At 38.8% G+C, this 20752-nt stretch overlaps 1 pseudogene; it reads right to left on the bottom strand.

The window, feature by feature from the left end:
- Positions 1-1652: 1652 nt before the first annotated feature.
- On the bottom strand, positions 1653-5969 carry LOC121317852 (annotated as a pseudogene).
- Positions 5970-20752: the final 14783 nt, after the last annotated feature.

Genomic DNA, 20752 nt, shown 5'->3' with positions numbered 1-20752 from the left:
TAGTATTTTAATGACGTCACTTTTTAACCTAAAATCGATTTTTCAGAATATATATATATATATATATATATATATATATATATATATATATATATATATATATATATATATATATATATATATATATATATTTTTTTTATTATTTTTTATTTTTTTTAAATGTGAGCAAAAGCAGTGTGAGATGTGATAAACCTAAATACTGTTCCGATGTGCGCATGCCCAGTTAGCCAGATATGACGAAAAAATGGTACAAGGTAGAGCAAACAAAGTAGGGAGTCATTGTGTTAGAGTTAAAATAAGCCTTACTTTTCTGCATTAACGTTAGGTTTAATGTATGCAATGCCTCATATCACATATATTTCTAACTTATGAAAAAGTGTAACGTAGATCTACTTAGTAAAAAAAAAACTGTGAAATAACAGTTTGTAATCCATTATGTACGCACGCTACGTTTCAAGGCTTATATGATAGTTAAACCTTGCATGTTTTTCCATGTGAATGGGATAACAGTAGTATAAGATGAATATCATGTGTTGCTTGTTAGTTCTTTATATCAGAAGCACTTTCTTAATGTCACATAATTAATCCTCACGTTCATTCTTTTGTAACCCTTATACAAAATATAAGCCCTTGTACAGCTTAATATATATATATATATATATATATATATATATATATATATATATATATATATATATATATATATATATATATATATATATATATATATATATAATTTCAATGTATTTAAAGTAAGGAACTGAATGTTATCTGTTGTTCATTATATAGTGTATGATTAATTGGGTGTGTAATTATGTAAATAAACTTAGTTTTTTCCTGTCTTGTCTCTTTCATACAGATCCTTTATTTCAGGAAGTGTGTTTGACAATGTGTGATTTAGATCTGTAGTACTCTTGTCGGTTGCATACTGTAAACGAGTATTGAAGAGGGCAGGACAGGCACGCATATTTTACACTTAATATGTAAATGAGAATTAATTACATGTACATGTTATATGTTGAAATGCAGTATACAACTAAATATCATTCGATTAAATTGTATATAGGTGATAAATTAGTAATGTGTATATATTTCCACGGGGTAGACATTATGTATAAGGCAAACAGAAAGCCAGTCAGGGAGGATAATACAGCAGTACTGGGTCCAAATGTCCCTCTGGATCCTGAAGCTGTCATGCCTGACAATCTTTCGGGGATGACCTTAGATGGGCTGCTTATTTTTGATGTTTTAGGTGGCAGTGATACTCGTTCCCGTTTTGATCGTGATTTTCAGTATAAATGGAAAACATTATGCGCTATTTATCAATCAATTTAATAAATAACTTAAATCTAATAATTATTTCTGGGGTTCACACCATGGTGGTGGCCAGTCACAGGATGCATCCCCGAAATTAACGCGGAGTCCTGCATTTCGTTTTTTTTTTTTTCACGTCTGAGCAGCCTTAGGTAACACATGGTTTTAAAACATTGCTTCAAACACCCTGGCCTATTTGTCCACTGTGGACAACTTGCAAGCAAACTGCACAGCAAATGTATAAAGTGGGTCATTTTCCCACAGTGGAAAATCATAACATAACCATTATTCTGTATGTAGACACAGAACATAAAATAAGACACACCCAAATTATTTTTCTTCAAAATGACTCTTTATATTTCTGGTAATTCACATATTTACTGGTTACCACAATGTAATGAGTACCATAGGTTTGCCACTATGATTGAAACTTTCACAAGGAACCATCCTGTCTATGTTTCCTTTGCTTTACTTAAGGCAGTTATTTTACATTGAGGACCTTTTCCAGTTAGATATTGTGGGATCTTGGTCTGAACTGTGATGCATTGGTACAGCTCAGTCGCAGAGCTCAATTACAGAATGGATGTTTGAGTCACACATTCTACTCCAAAACAAAATAAAAATATATGTCATGCTTTATCCCCACTTGATAACAGTTACTGACACAAGAAAGTAGAACATGAACATCAGTATTTCACAGATGACTTTCATTTGCTTTTGTCAAAGCTCCTTTTGAAAGGAGCACTGCTTTTTTAATCCAGATTCCCAGCTAGTCAAACTAAGGCAGAATTACTTTGTTTTCACAATCACACAGAACACTGGCAGACTGTTTACACATTATTACAACATACATCTTCCTCTGTTATTCACACACCTTAATGTGAAATGTACATATAATGACTGTGTAACTCAGATGATTAGCCCCAGCTCGATCTGAATAAAGGAATTCCCTTTGCTGGTCACAAGCTGTTGATGTACGCAAATCCTTTACAACTATTACACACTCAATTGTGCTGAATGTAGAAATACTCAAATACATTCAATGACAAAAGTTTTGACTAGAATTATTTTCAATATCTTCAAAATTGTCATTTCATTTATTACGTTTCTTTTGATATATGCATATACTGTAGCACTAGGTAGCTATGCCTTCCAGTCACATTTACAATCATTATCAACAAAACATTTAAAAAAAATTAAAAACAAATAAAAAACATTATATTGTAGTTTTGAGTAGAGAGACCTTTGGTTCCGTTAAGCTTGCTCCCCGGTCAGGTTCATGCTTTGAGCCCCAGGGACCTGGCTGTGTTGAGGACGTCGTCTCGGGTGAGGTAGCAGCCGCAGAGCTGCCGCAACCCTGTGAACGACTCGCGTTCGTGAAGCACGCGCCAGTTATCAACGAACAGCACCTGCAACAGCAAGGAGAAACAGCTAGCAACTGCACAACTGTGTGAACACTCAGGGAGGAAAGGAAGGACTGGAAGGAATCACCAGGACCTACGTCTACTCTATGAACCAGTAAGAAAGTAACTCTAGTTTTGTCTGTTAATGTGATGATGTACATCACAACTGGCTAAGACATACTGTGCAGTGCATTATCAAGACATTGCCAAGGTGATGAGAGCAAACAGCTGAGCGGCCTCCTCTCATTTATACATTTTTTTGTTCTTGTGTTCTAGTCTTACACACATAAAATAAAATAACAATATCTCTCCCTGACATATATTTTATTAGTTAGCATTTTAGATTTAACAGAATCAAAATGAAAAAACATAATCACAGTGTCTCTGATGGTTTGTACCTTTCCTGGTTTGAGTTTCACCCAAAGCTTATTTTCAGGTTTCCTCAGCTCAGTGGTGAGTGCTCGATGTGCAACATACCAGCGCTGCACAGTATCATGAGGCGCTGTGTTAATGACAGCTCGGTCGTAGTTATTGTACCTGGACACAATTAGAGAAAGAAACAAACTTTATAGCAAATAACTGTCCATTGGAACAGATTAAAAGAGGAATTTACTTGTGAAGAGCTCCGATTCATGAGATCTCTTTTTACTGTAAAGCGTGTTCCTCTTCTAAACAAGGTGCTGTCACTCTGCTAATGAAAGCTGCCACTCCGGGACTGCCTGAAAACGGAATCGAGACGGGACTCTGCCTGAAAACAGACCCAAGAAGAGGAAGCAAGCTGCAAACGAGTCAACGACCACAAACAACGAGACTGAGACCCAGCTAGAGGACTGCCGTTAAACTTAGACAGACAAACCAGTCTGGGTCTGCTGTATACCTAAAACCACAGTATCCAAAATAAACTGAGATTTAAGAATAAAGATTCAGCGAAAAGAACAGAGCGGATGGGCGCTGTTGTTGATCCCATACCGAGGTCTGAAGTTTGTTGATTCTATCGAGAACTGAAAGCTTTGTTGCCAAGTGCGATCGAAGACGTCATTGCTAAGAGGAGAGCTTTTGTACTGGACACTTCAATAGATTGGGTTTCCAAGCCAGCAGACCAAAAGTCTAAGCTTCAAGGAACCGCTGAGTATAATTCCAGTTGCATTTTCCTTTCATGGAACTAAATAAATTAATTGTAACACATTCACATAGAACTGAACTTTTAGTTTGCACAATTTGCGTCTGAAATAACTTTTAGTGAAACCTGATGAAGTAACTATATGTAATCTACCTCATATTGTTATATGAAGAATTTCTTTAAAAGTAAACATGCCATATACTTAATTTACATACCATTAATATGCTTAATGTGATATATTCTAAGATTGTCTGCCTCATCTCTAGTTGCGGCTGTGTGCTTGGATATGGGTGTGTGTATGTGTGAGCAAGACACTACGTCACAGCTTGTTGCTGGTGTGTGAGGAGACAGTCGGTGTTATATTTCAATTGCCTGCTAGTCAAGTTAAGGCAGTGAGAGTTTTTGAACTGTGTTTGTGCTTAGTGACTAAGAGATTTACTTTATAACTTTTCTGATTTCGTTTATTCCTTGTGTCTGTGCGTGAATGTGTTCATAGTAAATCCTCGATCTTTGTAACACGTCAATTTAAATATTATTAGTAAGAGAACTAATCAACCCAGATAAACATTAAATTATCAATTATTGAATTGTTCCTAAAGCAGTGTACACATGTATTACAACACTCCAATGCTTCTGTAGTTTTGATTTGTTGTGCATGTACAATGTAGCCACTGGAACTGAATAAAATTGTCAAAATAGGCAAAAGAGTGATTGGCTAATTTAATTGATGACTTTGAAAGGTCACACATGTAATACATTTAAAATAGTAAGAGAAAAGGAACACATAGGCACAAACGGTAAAATGCATGAGATTTTTTAGATGTTGTTTAGATGCCTAAATAAAATCACAAAGTGGTCTAACCCTTTCACACATGAGTGCCTGTTGTTTCTCTATCCCTCATTACTGGCCGCAAATTGAAATTCATACATGCACATGTTTTCATGACAAATCTAAATGTGCACACCACTGTGATACTGTGCTACTGTACAGTGTGCTCACCCACAGGGTTCCTGGAAGTATGAGGGGTCTGTATGACGATCTAATGCAAGTTTAGTATAGGCTGTGTCTCCTCTGGAGAAATCAGATGTAAAGTTCCATACTCTGCCATATATAGTTTCCCTGAAAAGCACAAGAGAAAATACACAAGTTTGTATGCACTGTCCAATTAGAGATGTTGATTTTTTAAAAAACATCACATTTTCAGTGACCTAAACAAACCAGAACAGGTATTATAGTGTGCCAAGTGTGAATTTTTACACTTTAGCATTATTTATTTATTTATTTATTTATTTATTTATTTCACAGCTTTACTTTATCATAATTTACTTAATTGTGGCTCTAGACCTGGTCATTTTAAACTAGTTATGAAAGCAGGTCTGGGTTCAGGAAGAGAAGAATTTTCATGGAATTGCAGCATGCCAACAGGGGAGTGGCGAATAGAGTAGTTTTTATGGATAGTATACTCAAGGACCTTTTCATTCTATTTTTTTATTGTTAAAGTAGTTCAAGACGAGTGCTAAATGGGGACAATCTTTCGTGTGAATCCCAGGAATACGAGCAAAGCTAACCTGATGAGGCTGACTCTCTGAGCAACAGTCTCAGTGGCCTCTAGAATTGGGAGCACATCTTCCACGAAGACAATGCCATACAGCAGAAAGGTTTTTAGGAATTGTTTCAGCTCCTTGTCGGAGGTCAATGAAGCCCTCACAGCTGACGGCAGGCAGTTTTGCTTCGTTGTAGATCTCAGAGTTCCAGAGAATCCGGGGCTGGACTGCTCTCTGTTTCTGACCCTCATAGCTGTTCTGCACAAGCCAGACCAGGTTGAACCGGGTCACGTGACTGTCTGGCCCTGGGAATCCAAAGACAACACTATTGAAAACGTCTTCATTGCCACAGTCAGCCGTAATCTATAGGACTCCTGTTTTATGTCAATTTGCCAAAAGGATATTCAGTACAACATGCTCTATACAGGGGTTCACATAACTGGTATGCAGGTACGCATGTGCACCAATAAAGAAAAATGTGGAGTTCCATATTGTTCTTTAAGACGCAAAGACCGTCAGTACATTTTTAACAGGAGAGCATTTGTCATAAAGGCAGCAAGGGTGCTCACTTTTGCAAGGTGAGCCATACCTGCCTAACCTCTGGATTTTATCCAGAGCTATGTCAACGATCTCTGGGAGGGTTCCAATTTAACTACTGTCCAAAGTAGTGATAGCTGGAACCACTCCAGTTCATAAGATCAATAATTTTCTTTTAATGGGCACTTGAAACAACCAATGATAGAAGGGATCCATGGGTGAAAGTGGCCAATGATCATTCTGACATAATTTTTTATGTTGATAGTTGAAAACCAACTTTAAAAAAATCTAAATTATATTAGCTTTTATAGATAAGCTCTGGACCAGTATCCTTTCTTATTCAGTAACACGAGTCAGTTTTGGTATCTATAAGTGAGTGTTTCACTCTAAAAGCAGTACAACAATTCAATGTTTTAATCAATGTCAGAAGCAATGGTCAAAGAATTTTGTGTCCAAATCATAGGCGCCTAACTTTGTTAAACAGTAGAGGGGCAAACTGAAGAATTAACTATTGAGCGTAGAAAAGTAAATGTTTATTTGCTATATTACTTTTTTACAATTAAGAAACCAAGCAAACCTTACGTACTTATTGAGCATGCATAAATACAAACACAGGCAAGTATCTGCACAGTGCTACATTTAGAATTCCCACATGTAGTTTATTAAAGGAAAGTATACTGTTCTTTAGAAGGTAGTTACTCTCCAAGTAAGGCAGTTCAAAATACTTGCCATGTCAAAAGCACTGTTTACTATACAAAAAAACAATTCACACTGAAGCAAATGCAAAGATTTTACACTATGGTGTGCAAGATCTTTAATTGAGCTCTGTACTTTTGCCCACAGCTTATTTAAGTATGTTTTATTTGAACTGTGTAAGCACAAAGTGTGAATCATTCCCCTCAGCCCACCCACTTCCATCGAGGAAATCGGGGCATGTGCTTGCTGTTTCCGACATGTTCACCTAATCACAGCTAACTTTAATTGGAACCCAAAACTGACTGTCAACAGACGAGTTCTGATTGGGGGCTCCGAGCTTTACAGAAGGACCGACCTGAAGTTAGTTACTTGTTCCTGAATTGAGGGTTAGTTACTTATTCCCAATTTGAGGTTGAGGTTAGTTACTTATTCCCGATCTGAGGCTGAAGTTAGTTACTTATTCGCACAGTTGCGTATTAAATATTAGCTCACATTCTAAGGGGGAAATCACATAGATAGGTTGGATGTGCCACCTCAAGTAGGGTATCATTTTAAAACTTGAGCATTTCTCTTCAACATATAGTAGATTGCAGAGTGGCACAAGTAGGCATTCACAGGCTATGCCGTGAAATACAGTACCTTCCAAAAGTATTGGGACAGTGAAGTCTAAACTGGGATTTTCACTATGAACTCTAATAATCATTTCTCCTGAAAAAAAACAAAACATGACTGATAAGTACAACTCCTAAGAGTTATATTTTTAATAAAGTCAATTCAGTTCTACCCTCTTGTGTCAATTAAACAAATTCATAGTGTTGAACCTCCTTATTTTGAAGGAGCAATAGTATTGGGACAATTGGCTGACAGGTGTCTCTTGCTGGGTAATTAGGCACTCATAAAAGAGCTGTGAACATCCTATCAACCTGTCTCGCATTGACATCAGTGTTTGGAGTCCATAGTCGAAAATCAATATGAAAATCAAAGGACTTTCTGTTAAAGAAAAGCAGTCAATTTTGAAGCTGAAAGAAAAGAAAAACTCAATCAGAACCATAGCACAGAAATTGGGCATACCAAAATCAACAATTTGGAATATACTGAAGAAGAAAGAAACCACAGGTATAATTACCATATCAGAGCTGTCCAGGAATACCCTAAACAACTGTCAGTGAAATCACCAACAACATCCAGAGCGCAGGGGTGAAGGTATCAAAATGCACAGTTTGCAGAAGACTGAGACATCAGAAGTACAAAGGCTACACTGCAAGATGTAAACCTCTCATCAGCACCAAGAACAGAAAAGCCAGATTAGAATTTGCTCGGAAGTACAGAGATGAGCTAGGAGAGCTTTGGAACAAAGTGTTATGGACAGATGAGACCAAGATAAACCTTTACCAAAGTGATGGAAAGGTTAAACTGTGGAGAAAGAAAGGAACTGCAGATGCTCCAAAGAACACCACCTCATCTGTGAAGCATGGTGGAGGTAATGTCATGGCCTGCAAGCATGGCCGCCTTTATTGACGATGTAACTAATGATGGTAGCAGCAGAATGAATTCTGAAGTTTACAGAAACATTTTGTCTGCTTATGTAGAAGAAAATGCTTCCATACTTATTGTTCGGCGCTTCACCATGCAGCGTGACAATGACCCAAAAGACACGGCCAATGCAACCATGGAGTTCATCAGGAGAAAAAAGTGGAAAATCTTAGACTCAAGTCAGTCTCCAGATTTGAATCTAGCCGAGTGTGCATTTTACATGCTGAAGAAAAAAATTAAGTTAAAGCACCCCAAGAATAGACAAGAACTCAAAATGGTTGCAAAAAAGGTTTGGCAAAGCATCTCAAATGATTACACAAAGAGTTTGGTGAGCTCAATGGGTCGCAGACTTCATGCAGTTATTGCCTCAAAGGGATATGCAACCAAATACTGACTTTGACACCCTGAAAGTTTCTTAAAGTGAAAGTGTTCCAATACTTATGGTCACTTGAAATAAGTGGGTTGAACACAAAGTATGTTTTTGTTCTAATATAATCAAATGTATGCATGGCATTACCCAAAAATAAAACATATATAATTGTACTTATTATTTATATTAATCTCATGATCATAAATACAAATTGCTTGACTATAAAGCAAAAATAACAGGTCAGACCTCGCTGTCCCAATACTTTTGGAGAGCACTGTATACATACACACACCCTTCTTTTCCTGTATATTAGTGCACATTGTGAAGGCTTTGCCACCTCAAACTGGGTATGATGTTGAAGGTTGTGACGATAGGTAAATGTGTCGGTTTGTCTAGCTATATTTTACTTGCTGCCTTTTAAGAAAAAAATAAATAAATAATTACGTAACGTTGGGATTGCAGGGCAGGGATATAAAGCTAGCACTGTTGGATGACGGGAGGAAGTTGTGCGCGAGGTGTGTTGCGGGAGATATGAGCTGAGCAAGAGAGAGAGATTGAGAAAGCAGTTTTGAAAATACGGCAGTACGTTATTGAAGACAACAAGTTTAGCTGTGCTTTGTTTATTTTTTCAAGCATAGCTGTTGGATGTTTTATAGAATACAGTGAAGAAAGAAATAACTAATTAATCGAGTGAGCTGTGGTGCAGTGGGAGCTGTGGCTGGAGTGCATGTGGAACCTGTGGCGACGTGTTGCTGCCGAATCTACATCGGGTTTGAGAAAATAAACTTTTCTACTATTAGTGTTTCTTAATCGGGACAATTGTTTTTTCATTGAACTATCTTAACTTTCATGCTGATTTAATTACGTTGGAAAAGGAGAACATACTACCAGCTTAATTGCTTTAAAGCTAATGGAAATTTACTATGACTCATTTTTACGCCCAGATGTATTTTATTTCTTCTTTCATCTCTCCTGTTGCTTTGGATAAAAGTGCTGGAACTCTTGCGCAACATTTAATGAATATATTCTGTGCTGGGTTACATGTTATGAAAGTGTAATTTGTTTAATGTATTGCAATGCATTGCAACCTTATTAGTTATGCTATATAGGTTTATTATTTATATTTGCATAGCATAGGTAAGCCATTGACTTTAGTTTTATTGAATATTGCAAGTTAAGAATAGTGTTGAGTAAGACAACAATTAGAAACAATATAGCATAATGAATGGTGTTAAATCATGATGATTTTGATCACTTGAGATTTTGAAATTGAAATGTTGCTTGTGCTTTTAATTTGGTGGTTTGAGACAATCATTAGATTTGTTTTGTTTAATTGATGGTTAATCTTTCATTCTCACTGTTTTAAGAAACGTTATGTGCAATATGTTAGCTACTTATGTGTAATATAACAAGCTTATTAAGTGTGTAAAAACATATTCATATGTAATTGGTTCAATATCTATGTGCAATATATAATAATGTGCAATATAATTTGTTGGGCTCAGTTTAGTTAATAGTGTGATTGGTAGATTGAGGTAATTGACTAGTATTTTCATTTGTTAGATCCCTGGGTCAGTAACCAAGAGGCATGCTTGTTACTTTGAGTGTAATAAAAAACTTGAGGACTGAATGGTTCATTAGTGCTTCTTTAACTGTTTTTTTCCTTCCTCTGTCCTGTTTATATATCTTAATTAGAGTTATTATTCCCTGGGCATATATAGGGTGTAGTGGTGTCACATATAGAAAAGTGAATTACTATATCCTAGTAGCGGTTTGGTGACAATTAAAAATGGTAGATTATGCATTTGCCTGGCACCCCAGATAGCCAACTGTTACAGAATTTGGCACCACAGATGGGACTTTTGAACCTGAAACACTTGAACTGGTTCTTGAACCTGACATTTGTGTCACATTATGCCAGTCCGCAGGAAAGAATTGGGTCAGCTCTCTTCCCTAAAGCTGTCCTGAGTCACAGGTAAGTGCAGGATGGGCTCCCTCTCCTGGAGTGTTCCGATGACTCGGGTAAGTACAGGATAGACTCCCTCTGCTGGAGTTGTCCCGAAACACAGGTAAGTGTAAAATAGGCTCCCTCTGCTGGAATTATCCTGGAACACAGGTAAGAATGAGATAAGCTCCCTCTGCTGGAGTTGTCCTGAAACACAGGTAAGTACAAGACAGTCTCCCTCTGCTGGAGTTGTCCTGGAACACAATACAGACAACCCCAGACGTCCAAAGAAGTGAACAACGATAGAATTAGTTATATCCAGGCTGTAGAGAGGGCACTCCGGCAGCCAACTCCCGGTGGTCCACGGAAGCAAATTGTGTTCCTTTTAAAAGCCAGTGTCCTTTGTCCCTATGTTAACCATATGCCCAGTGTCTCGTGTCTGTGTTAAAAATAAACAACGTTTTGCACTTCCAGTCTCACGAGTCCGTTCTTACTGGTTATTCACTGTCTCTGCAACTCGTAAATGATCAAAACCCCTCCAGTTTATAAAGCGTATAATGCAACACACTCCTGTTGTGACGGCACACAACTGCACAGCACTGAACACCGCAGGTCTCTTTTTAATTTGCTAAGAAATACACTATCTTCAAATAACACCCGACAAAAGAACCAAACAAAAGAGCTACCTCAACAAGAGGAAACTTAGTTAAACCTAAACGCCGGCTATGTTTTAACACAAATGAAAACTTTATCTTGCTATCTTTTTCCAACACACTGGAGTTATACGCTACCTCCTTGTAGGACAGCAGGGCCGTGTTCCCCCCCCCCCCCCCCCCCCCCATGGCTCTGCCCTGCTTCCTTTTTAAACCCAGAAATATCCTATATGCACACACACACACAATCCTGTTATCTCTACTGGACCTGGCAATTCCTTCGTTTTGTACAAGGAATGCACCTGGAAAGATATCAGTAGGAGAGATTTTATCTTGAAGTTGGCCACAGTGCTTCAGCAGAAACATTTTGGCCAGAATTGCAAAGCTGCAGGCTGCAGCAGCTCAACATGGATTCTATGCTGCACCAAATAACACATGCAAGAGCTAGCACATGTTACTTAAATTTTTACAGTTTTGTATGTACATATACCCATTTACACACTAGTTTATTTTAAAATGTTTCTTTAATTATATATTTAATTTTTTGAAGTAGTGCTTTATATGTGGTAAGTTAGAAAATAAACTCTTTTGTTTAATTGTTCATTTAAATATGGTGTTTTGGCTGTGCATAGGTTTGAAATGATGTGCTTGAATAAAACTTTTGCGTTGTATTGGGTAGTTGTTGTCTTTCATTTTAACATTGATGTTGTTTAACATAACTGCTGGCGGTGGTTTTAGGTATGAGTATAACCGTGGCTGTTCTAGTGTTAACGTGGTAATTTTTGTGGCGTATATGTAGAATATTATTGCCTGGCATAAGGTTCAAGTACTCGAGTATTCTAAACTAATGCTCAAGTACTCGAGCCCTAAATTACTCGAAATTCCCACCTCTAATAAATATATATATAGACACACACACACACTTTTTGGAGCAACAGTCAACAGTGGAAACCACTTAATCTCCGTGAAGGAGTAATTTGATTTTTATATGATGGTCTAAAGTAAGACTTCCAGAAAATTAAGAAAAAAAATGTAAAAAATCACAAAATAAAAGCTGCAATGTAATTTACATCCTGGTGTGAGTACCGACATAAGCAACACACTTTATAGTAACACTAGAGAAACTTAATTTTCAGAAATGTGGTTCACTGCATGTAACAGGCTACTGTTAGATAACATATGTGTTGTTGCATCATGTACAATTTCATTCAAAGAAGAACACAAGACATATTTTAATAAGTTAAATGATTGTGTACATTTAAATGTTTTATAAATGAGTATTTCACATACTGTATTTGTTGCTTTGTTCAAAACAACATGTGACTTTTTAATTAAACATTATCAAACAAGGCCTTTTTTTTTACAATTCATAATAAATGCTTTAATTTTCATAGAAAATAGCACTTAATAGTACTATACACTATTCGCAAGACAAGTGCTTAACCTTCAACATCACTCCCTGCTTGAGGCGGCAAAGCCCTCACAATGTGTGCTAATATGCAGGAAAAAAGGGCGTGTGTATATTTCATGGCATAGCCTGTGAATGCCTACTTGTGCCACTCTGCAATCTAATTTCTGTCGAACAGAAATCCTCAAACTTTAAAACGATACCCTGCTTGAGGTGACACATCCAGACTATCTATGTAATTTCTCCTAGAATGTGAGCTAATACTCAATTCGCAACAGTGCGAATAAGTAACTAACTTCAGCCCTCGAATAAGGAAAAAGTAACTAACTTCAGTTCTGTCCTTCTGTAAACCTCAGAGCCCTATCCAGAACTTGTCTGTTGAGAGTCAGTTTTGGGTTCCAACTAAAGTAAGCTGTGATTGGCTGAAGAGCATGCCCCAATTTTCTCGACTAAAGTGGGTGGGGCTGAGGGGAATGATTGACACTTTCTGCTTGCACAGTTCAAATAAAACATATTTAAATAAACTGTATTTAAATAATCTTACGCACCCTAGCATAAACTGAACTTCAATTTAAGTGAAGCTGTTTTTTTGTACACAGCCCAAATAAAGAACTTAAGCAACTAGGGTAAATTGAATTTCAAATAAAAGGTATGCTGTTTTTTGTCCTTGGGTAAACTGAATTTCAATTTAAGGTATGCTGTTTTGTTGTTAATAGATTAATTTGTTGTTGATAGATGAGTTTGCATTATATTATTTACTTTTTGTTACTTTTGCCTCTCATATGACAGTGCGCAGAATGGCAGGGAGAGTATAAGCAAACAGTTTAATTAGCTTAAGATCCAGATGCGTGTCTTTAAAGTAAGATTAAACTACTGTAATTATTTATACACAAATAAGCTGCAGATCTCCGCTCTCCAATGGCAAGCTCTTGGCCGGAGCCTGGCTAGCTTGATAGTGGCTCGTAGATAGCTGTGGCTGTCACAAGCCAGAGTTCCTGATGCGGATAAGGCTGCGTTGCTTGACGCGCCTAAATCCCCAAGACATTTGGGCCAGCCGTGGAAGAGGTTTTACAGAGATCCCACTGGGAATGCGAGGCGTCCAACCCAAACTGCCCCGCCTCAGCAGCCGGAGCAGGGCCCCCGAAGGTTGGCGGCCTCAGACCCCCTTCTCGGCACAACAGCTGCAGTACTGGTGTGCTTGCACCTCAGACCCCTGGGTGCTCGCCGCCGTGCTAAACGGTTACGTGCGTCAATTCCGTTTGGGACCTACAACCATTTGAGGCATCACGAATACTTTCGTGACAGACCCTCTCCAGGCCTCAGTGGCTGCCTTGCTGTGCAAGAGAGTCATTTGTCTCGTAGACCCCACTTCCCACGTGGAGAGGTACTACTCAAGGAATTTTCTGGTACCCAAAAAGGAATGGCCCAAAGCATTTTTGTACGCTTTCCCGCCTATACCGCTACTCCCGGCCTTTCTCAAAAAAGCCTGGTGAAAGAAAGCGTCAGTTCTCCTAGCAGCCCCCAAGTGGCCCAGGAGTGGTTTTCGACCCTGTGACAGCTGTTGTACGGCCAGCCCTGGGTGATTATATTTCGCATGGATCTCCTCAGTCAGACGAAAGGCTCTCTTTGGCACCCGGAACCGGGCAGGTTCTGGCTGAGTCTGGCCCCTGAAAGGGACCGCTGGTTAGCCCTAGGGCTATCAGACACTGTTGTGGATACATTGCAGAGCACTAGGGCAGACTCCACTAGGCCCTTGTACACCTATAAGTGGAGGTATTTCTACGCTTGGTGTCTGGGTAAAAGCCATGACCCCATATCTTGCCCTATGCCAGTCATCTTACAGTTTCTGCAAGAACTGCTTGATGCTGGTAGGTCGCCTTCCATCTTGAAGGTGTATTTAGCAGCTATCTCTGCTTGCCATGCCCCCATAGATTCAATGTCTCTGGGCATGCATTTTTTGGCTACCAGTTTTCTTAAAGGTGCTCGGCGATTACGCCCTCCCAGGAGGACTGTTCTTCCCGAATGCAGCCTTGATATTGTAGTGGAGTCTCTCACGAAGGCCCAGTTTGAGCCCATACACTCCATAGAGCTGAAGTACCTGTCTATGAAGACAGCCTTCCTCTTAGCTATCACCTCCGCTAAGCGGGTCAGTGAGCTGCAGGCGCTGTCTGTGCACAGCTCCTGCATGCGTATTTGGGAGGATGTGGTGTCTCTATGCAGCAACTCTGCTTTCCTCCCCAAGGTGATCAAATCCTTCCATATTAATCTGTGGAGTTGGAATCCTTCCATCCACCTTCGTTTGCTTCAAAGGAGGATGAGAGATTAAATTTCCTCTGCCCAGGGCGGGCATTGAGAAGTTACATGTATAGGACAATAGCTCTGCATCAACCTGACCAGCTATTCGTCTGTCACGGGACACAGACCCTAGGACAGTCCCTCTCTAAGCAGTGTCTGTCACGTATGACTAGTCTCGACTGCATAATAGTGCTGGCTTGCCCCCACCTGGTAGGGTGGCCGCACACTCCATTAGAGGGTTGGCTACATCTTGGGTCTTCTTTAGAGGTGCCTCGATGTCTGATATTTGCACTACAGCTAGCTGGGCTACCCTGAATATGTTCTCCAGGTTCTACCATCTCAATGTGGTAGACCCTGCCTTGCCTTCTGTAGGCACAAGGGGCCTTGAGGGTGTAAGTTCACACCGCTAACTTCTGGGTTAAATAGCGCTTGTGCGTCCCTAATATGCTGCCATTCCTTCTCCATCGCGATGGCTCTGGCATACATCGTCTTCAAATTGAAAGAGAACGTTAGGTTACTTACCGCAACCCTGGTTCCCTGAAAAGAGAAGACAACCACCAACTGCAAGGTGATAGTTGACAGTGATAGGATGATAGTTTTATCCCCTCGGTTGGTGGCAGCTCTGGTATAGACAGCTCAGCAATACCTACCCAATGGGCAGGCGTATCCCATATGTAATGTCACTGGTGGTCGTCTCCTCTTTCAGGGAACTAGGGTTACGGTAAGTAACCTAACGTTACAGGGAGTGACATTAGGGAAGTTTGCTTCACAGACTGAGCAGGGATGAGAGGAGGTTTCAATGTTGAATGCTGTTACATTTAAATACGAGTTTAAAAAAATACATTTTACTTAAAATAACATATATGTTCACCCTCAGTTCTATCCTTCTATAAATACCATTGTACAGTCAAGCTAACGTGTTCAACAGCACCAATAAAGTGAAGAAGCATTTGGGTTTTTGCGTTTGAATAACCAAGGCAGCAGTATGGTGGTAGGATATTCAAATAAATAGAAAATGCATGATTATTTGTTTAACATTGTAATAACCAGAAATCTGGACTCCTGCTTAAACATTCAGAAACTATTGTTGTGGTATCTGACACTCATCCCAGTTGTTTAAACTGTCAGAGGAGGAGATGGAGTGAGACAGTGACTTTGTTGATGACCCCTAATTCTGGTGAGTACCAAACCATTTCTGCTGGTGCACACATAAGAACCTAATGTTAAAAGTTATGTGAACCCCTTGTTATATATCAATGTACTTACCTATATAAACATTACACCTAATGCATATGGTTTATGTTTACAATGTTAGTAACAACTCTACCAGAGATCTCAGCCAAGACCTACAAAGTATAGAATAGTGCTTTAAAGTACGATGCAATTCCCTTACTACTCATAAACTTAAACAAAACCAGTAAACACTTCAATTCCTCAAGGCTCTTCAAACTCATCAGAGCTTTGTAACTTCTTTTCCATGCAATTATGTGCATTTATCCTTGTCAATTAAAAATAACTCACAATTGGCAATAAAGCAATCTGAGGTCATAACAGGGTCCAGATTTTGATCTTTGGTCTGGCTGTTTACAGTCTGTAGGCATTAAATGAGTTGGAGTGAAACCAGATTCACAACATAGTCATGTACCACAAGGAAAATGGAACAGATTACACTATCGACAACAAGCTTAATACAGTAGTAGCATATATCCCCCGCCACAGATGTAGGCTACTGCACAGTACGTCAAAGTGGGACATAGGCATGTATATATAGAGTCTATATTATAGACGGACAGACAGCCACCTCCTTATATCCCCAGATTCTGATACTCTCGTCAAAAACATGTGCTTAAGAATCCTAGCAGGTTTTATCACAGCTGGATAAGTAGTCATCCAGATCTATGTAGAACTCTACAGTGTGACATGCAGACACACAGCTGCCTCCACTCCTGTATAGCTGCCACAAGAATTAATAACCAGGAAAAAGTACTTGTCAACAGTATTTTAAAATTGACTGGCCTTCAAAACTACCTGACCTACAAACAGTCTTCCAATGGGTTAGAATTTTTGGGAAAGGTTTTAAAATAGGCTTGAATTAAAAAAAGAAATATGTAACAGTATTTATTTATTGGGGGAACTAAGAGGAAAGAATAACATGTGCACTGTTCAAACAGGAACACAGCACTCATTGAGGGGGTAATGTAACCCCTGTGCTGGGATCTGAAGTGCACTGGGATCGTGCATACAGGTTCATGTTTTGTGAAGACCACACTGCAGTGGATACCACTTATTGTTAAGAGTTTCAACTTATTATTAGGAATTCTGTCAATTTACTATTAAAGGGATGCAGCTCTTAACACTATTGTGCCCTATATCTTGATATATTCTAGTGCAGCTGGTAAATAAGAATGTGCTGTTTAAACTAGTCATCAGATCTGGAGATTAAACAAATTGACACATTTTACAAAGTTACTGTACAGCGTCCCTTACAGGTGAGGAAGAGGGTTTCTTCGTCCACTCGGATGTTTGAAGGCCGGATCCCCAGTCAATAGTATATCACTAACAACTCTAGTAGTGGATCACTATAACAGCTCTAGTAGTGGATCACTATAACAAGTCTCTCCTTCATGTCCCAAACTTGTGAACAATCCAGTGCATGTTTATAACATTGTCTTTATAAAGAAGTAAAATAGAATAGAAACTATTTTAAGAGTAGCTTGAAACTAGTTTCAGTATTTTGCTTTACTGACCCCATGCTATTATTTCAGTCACTCTAACTGTGTTGCAATTACTGAAATACTTGAGTTGTTTTCAAGGCACATTGATCCTTGTTCAGCAGTTGTTCACATGTTCCAGCTGCCTGCTATAGTCACATGTTACCCAGGCTGGATCATCCAAAGTGTCTTTACAGCATTAATAACTAACTCAGTGTTACCCAAACTACTACCATCACAAAGCAGTTAACACCGGGCTACAGTAAGTTAACACCTGTTGTTTTCTAAAAAGAAACAAAACGTTGATATAAAATTGCTTCAATTAAAAACTCCTAATAATAATGCAGAGAGTGGTAGATGTATTTAAGGGACATAAGTTTCTTACCAAAATAGTCTCGCAGCTGCCACAAGCAGCTTTTTGAATGTGAGGCCGTGTGCTGCCTGCGGCTGGCTGCACAGGGGCACACAGCTGGAGGCTGGGCATTCCTCCTGGGAAGGCGATGCAAGCATGTCCCAGGGCGGACAAACATGCGAGTGAACGTCATCTTAAAGGAAGAGGCAACAACACAGGAACAACGTGAAGGTAACAAACCTTTAGGCTACACATGAACTTTATTATGTCTTTCTTTAGTTCTCCATACTTGTTAATGGTAAGTGAAATTAAAATAAAAACTGCCGCTGGTCTTTTTTGGAGGGCATTTCAGGCATTTTACTTGAGATTGTTTTGTGATCCTGTTTTTTTTTTTTTTAATTTAATTTCATGTGTATTCTTCTATCTTTCAGGAAGGTCCTTACCAAGGTGATAGTTTTTATTCAGTTTGCTATTTGATATTTCTGCATTGGAAATATCAAATAATCAAAACCCACCCTTGTGCCAAATTCTTGGTGTACTGCTGGATTGTAAGGCCTGGCTGTTGTTATTACACACTTGGATTGCCAGTGTGCCCCTCCCAGCAGCCCAGATAACCTTCCATGTGAGTCAACTAGCAGTAGAGACTGAACATTAGCTCCAGCCTACTGTGAGTGGAATGCATTCCCCTCACATTATTATTAAAGCAACACGACCCTGATCGGAGGGCATTGCCAGCTAATATGTGAAGGTACAGAATAAACAAAGTTCATGCCCAATAATTCTGAGTTTACTGTGATTAGAAACTGGTAACATTTTAAAACTTTAATTTACAGATGCATTTACCTTTTCATTGATTAGCTTTCCTTCCGTTTCACTTTTCTCAAGCTGCTGTGTGTTAGCGCCCTGAGAAGGAACTTTCTGATTGGTGGATTCCAGCAGACAACACCCCTTTGCCCCTTTGATTACATGTATCTCTTAACAAGAAAATCCTGTAAATGTTTAACATGAGTGTATAAAAAAATGTACGAAAAATAACTTGAACAAAACATTCCGAGTTAAAAACACACGGTAGACTGTCAATGTACCATTTTCACTAATTGAATTTGAGTAACTAATGTCAGAAAAATAGATAGCGAATAAAAGAACGTAATGTCCTGCTGTCACGTGCCATATGGTTGTTTTGCGTCAAGACAATAATAACACAAGTCTTACTGCACGCCACGAAATTGTGCTGTATGTTTCCTATACCTTGCAATTAGAATTTCAAACGGATACGTTTCCTTCGTAAAAACACGACATACCCTAACTTACTGTCTAATGCACATACCTCTTAATTTCAAGTACTATCCGCCAGTAGCGAAGCAATTTTAAACTTGACCCTCCTGTCTCTTGGATCTTGTTTAAGGAGGACTTCCATTCAGTTTTATTGGTGCAACACGTACTATTCCAGTATAAAGTTAAACAGTATTAATAATTAAACAGGACATGCTATGATGATGCTGTTTTATTACTAACACCAAAACGCCCGTTTTATAAAAAAAATAAATAAAATCCTCTTTCTGTTTTAAACTTTCTGCTTAGTCGTGGATATGCTGCCAGCACTGAAAATATCCTAATAGGGTCCAGATGTACCACCTGGAAGTTGGTTACTTATTCCCGGTTCCTTATTCGCGGTGAGGTTGACAAAGCAGCGTGTCCTTTTTCTGTGTTATAAATTAATATGTTGCTACTATTTGAAAAAAAACAAATATAAAAAAAATAAATATATAGTAATAATCTGTATCAGCAGCATAGCGGTACGCTATATTACCTGTTTGTTTTGCCCCATTTACCCCTTAGACGCCTTGATCACTAAATATCAAAGTATCTCTAGATCACCCACTCTTTGTAAAAACATTAACGATTTTAGTTAGCAAGCAGTACCAGACGAAGAGCAGCACCCCAAAATGTAACCCATTATAACCAACAGAATTCACGAAGGCACGTCTTTTGATGCCACATTTACCCCCCCTTAGACGCCTTGCTCACTAAATGTCAAGGCATTCCTAAATAGGTTATCGTATCTTTGAAAAAAATACCATAAGACGTATCCCACGAGCAGCAGCACCCCAAAGTGTAACCATTGCCAATAAAAATGCATAGGAATCTCTTTGCTCTTACTTGTTGATAAACGGGGTCCAAAGTATGACGCTAAAGTTGGCTTCTTGTTCGCCAGCTTCTTCTTCGGCCAGCTTCCTATTCACATTACAGCTTCTTATTCGGCCAGCTTCTTATTCGCATTCCAGTTTATTCGCATCCCAGCTTGTTATTCGCATCCCACAAATATAACACAAATTGGATAAATTACTAGGGTATTTCAGAGGTTAAATCGTTTTGAGCCACTTATTTCAAAGCTGATCTTCACACAGAGGGATCCCCTCTATGTCACCCATATGTATTTATATTGGCCCAAAACGGATTTTGATTCAAAAACAAAATCCGTGCAAACATGGCAGATTGCAAGTTGGACAATAGCGCAAACTGAATAGTAACTGGGGTATTTCAGGGGTTAAATCGTTTTGGGCCACTTATTTCAAAGCTGATTCTCACACAAGGGGAACTCCTCCATGTCACCCATATGTATTTATACCTAGATAGATATCTAGGGATACCTCGATATTTAGTGAGCAAGGCGTCTAAGGGGGTAAATTAGGCATCAATGACGTGCCCCATGTTTTCTAAATCGGTTATAATGGGCTACACTTTGGGGTGCTGCTACTCGTGGGGTACGGCTTGCTCACTAAAACTGTTAGTGTTTTTGCAAAGAGGAGCTGATAGCCTATCTAGGGATACCTTGATATTTAGTGAGCATGGCTTTTAAGGTGGGTACA

Source organism: Polyodon spathula, chromosome 7 (assembly GCF_017654505.1).
Source record: "Polyodon spathula isolate WHYD16114869_AA chromosome 7, ASM1765450v1, whole genome shotgun sequence".
NCBI lineage: Eukaryota > Metazoa > Chordata > Actinopteri > Acipenseriformes > Polyodontidae > Polyodon > Polyodon spathula.
This window is presented reverse-complemented; position numbering and strand designations above follow the sequence as displayed.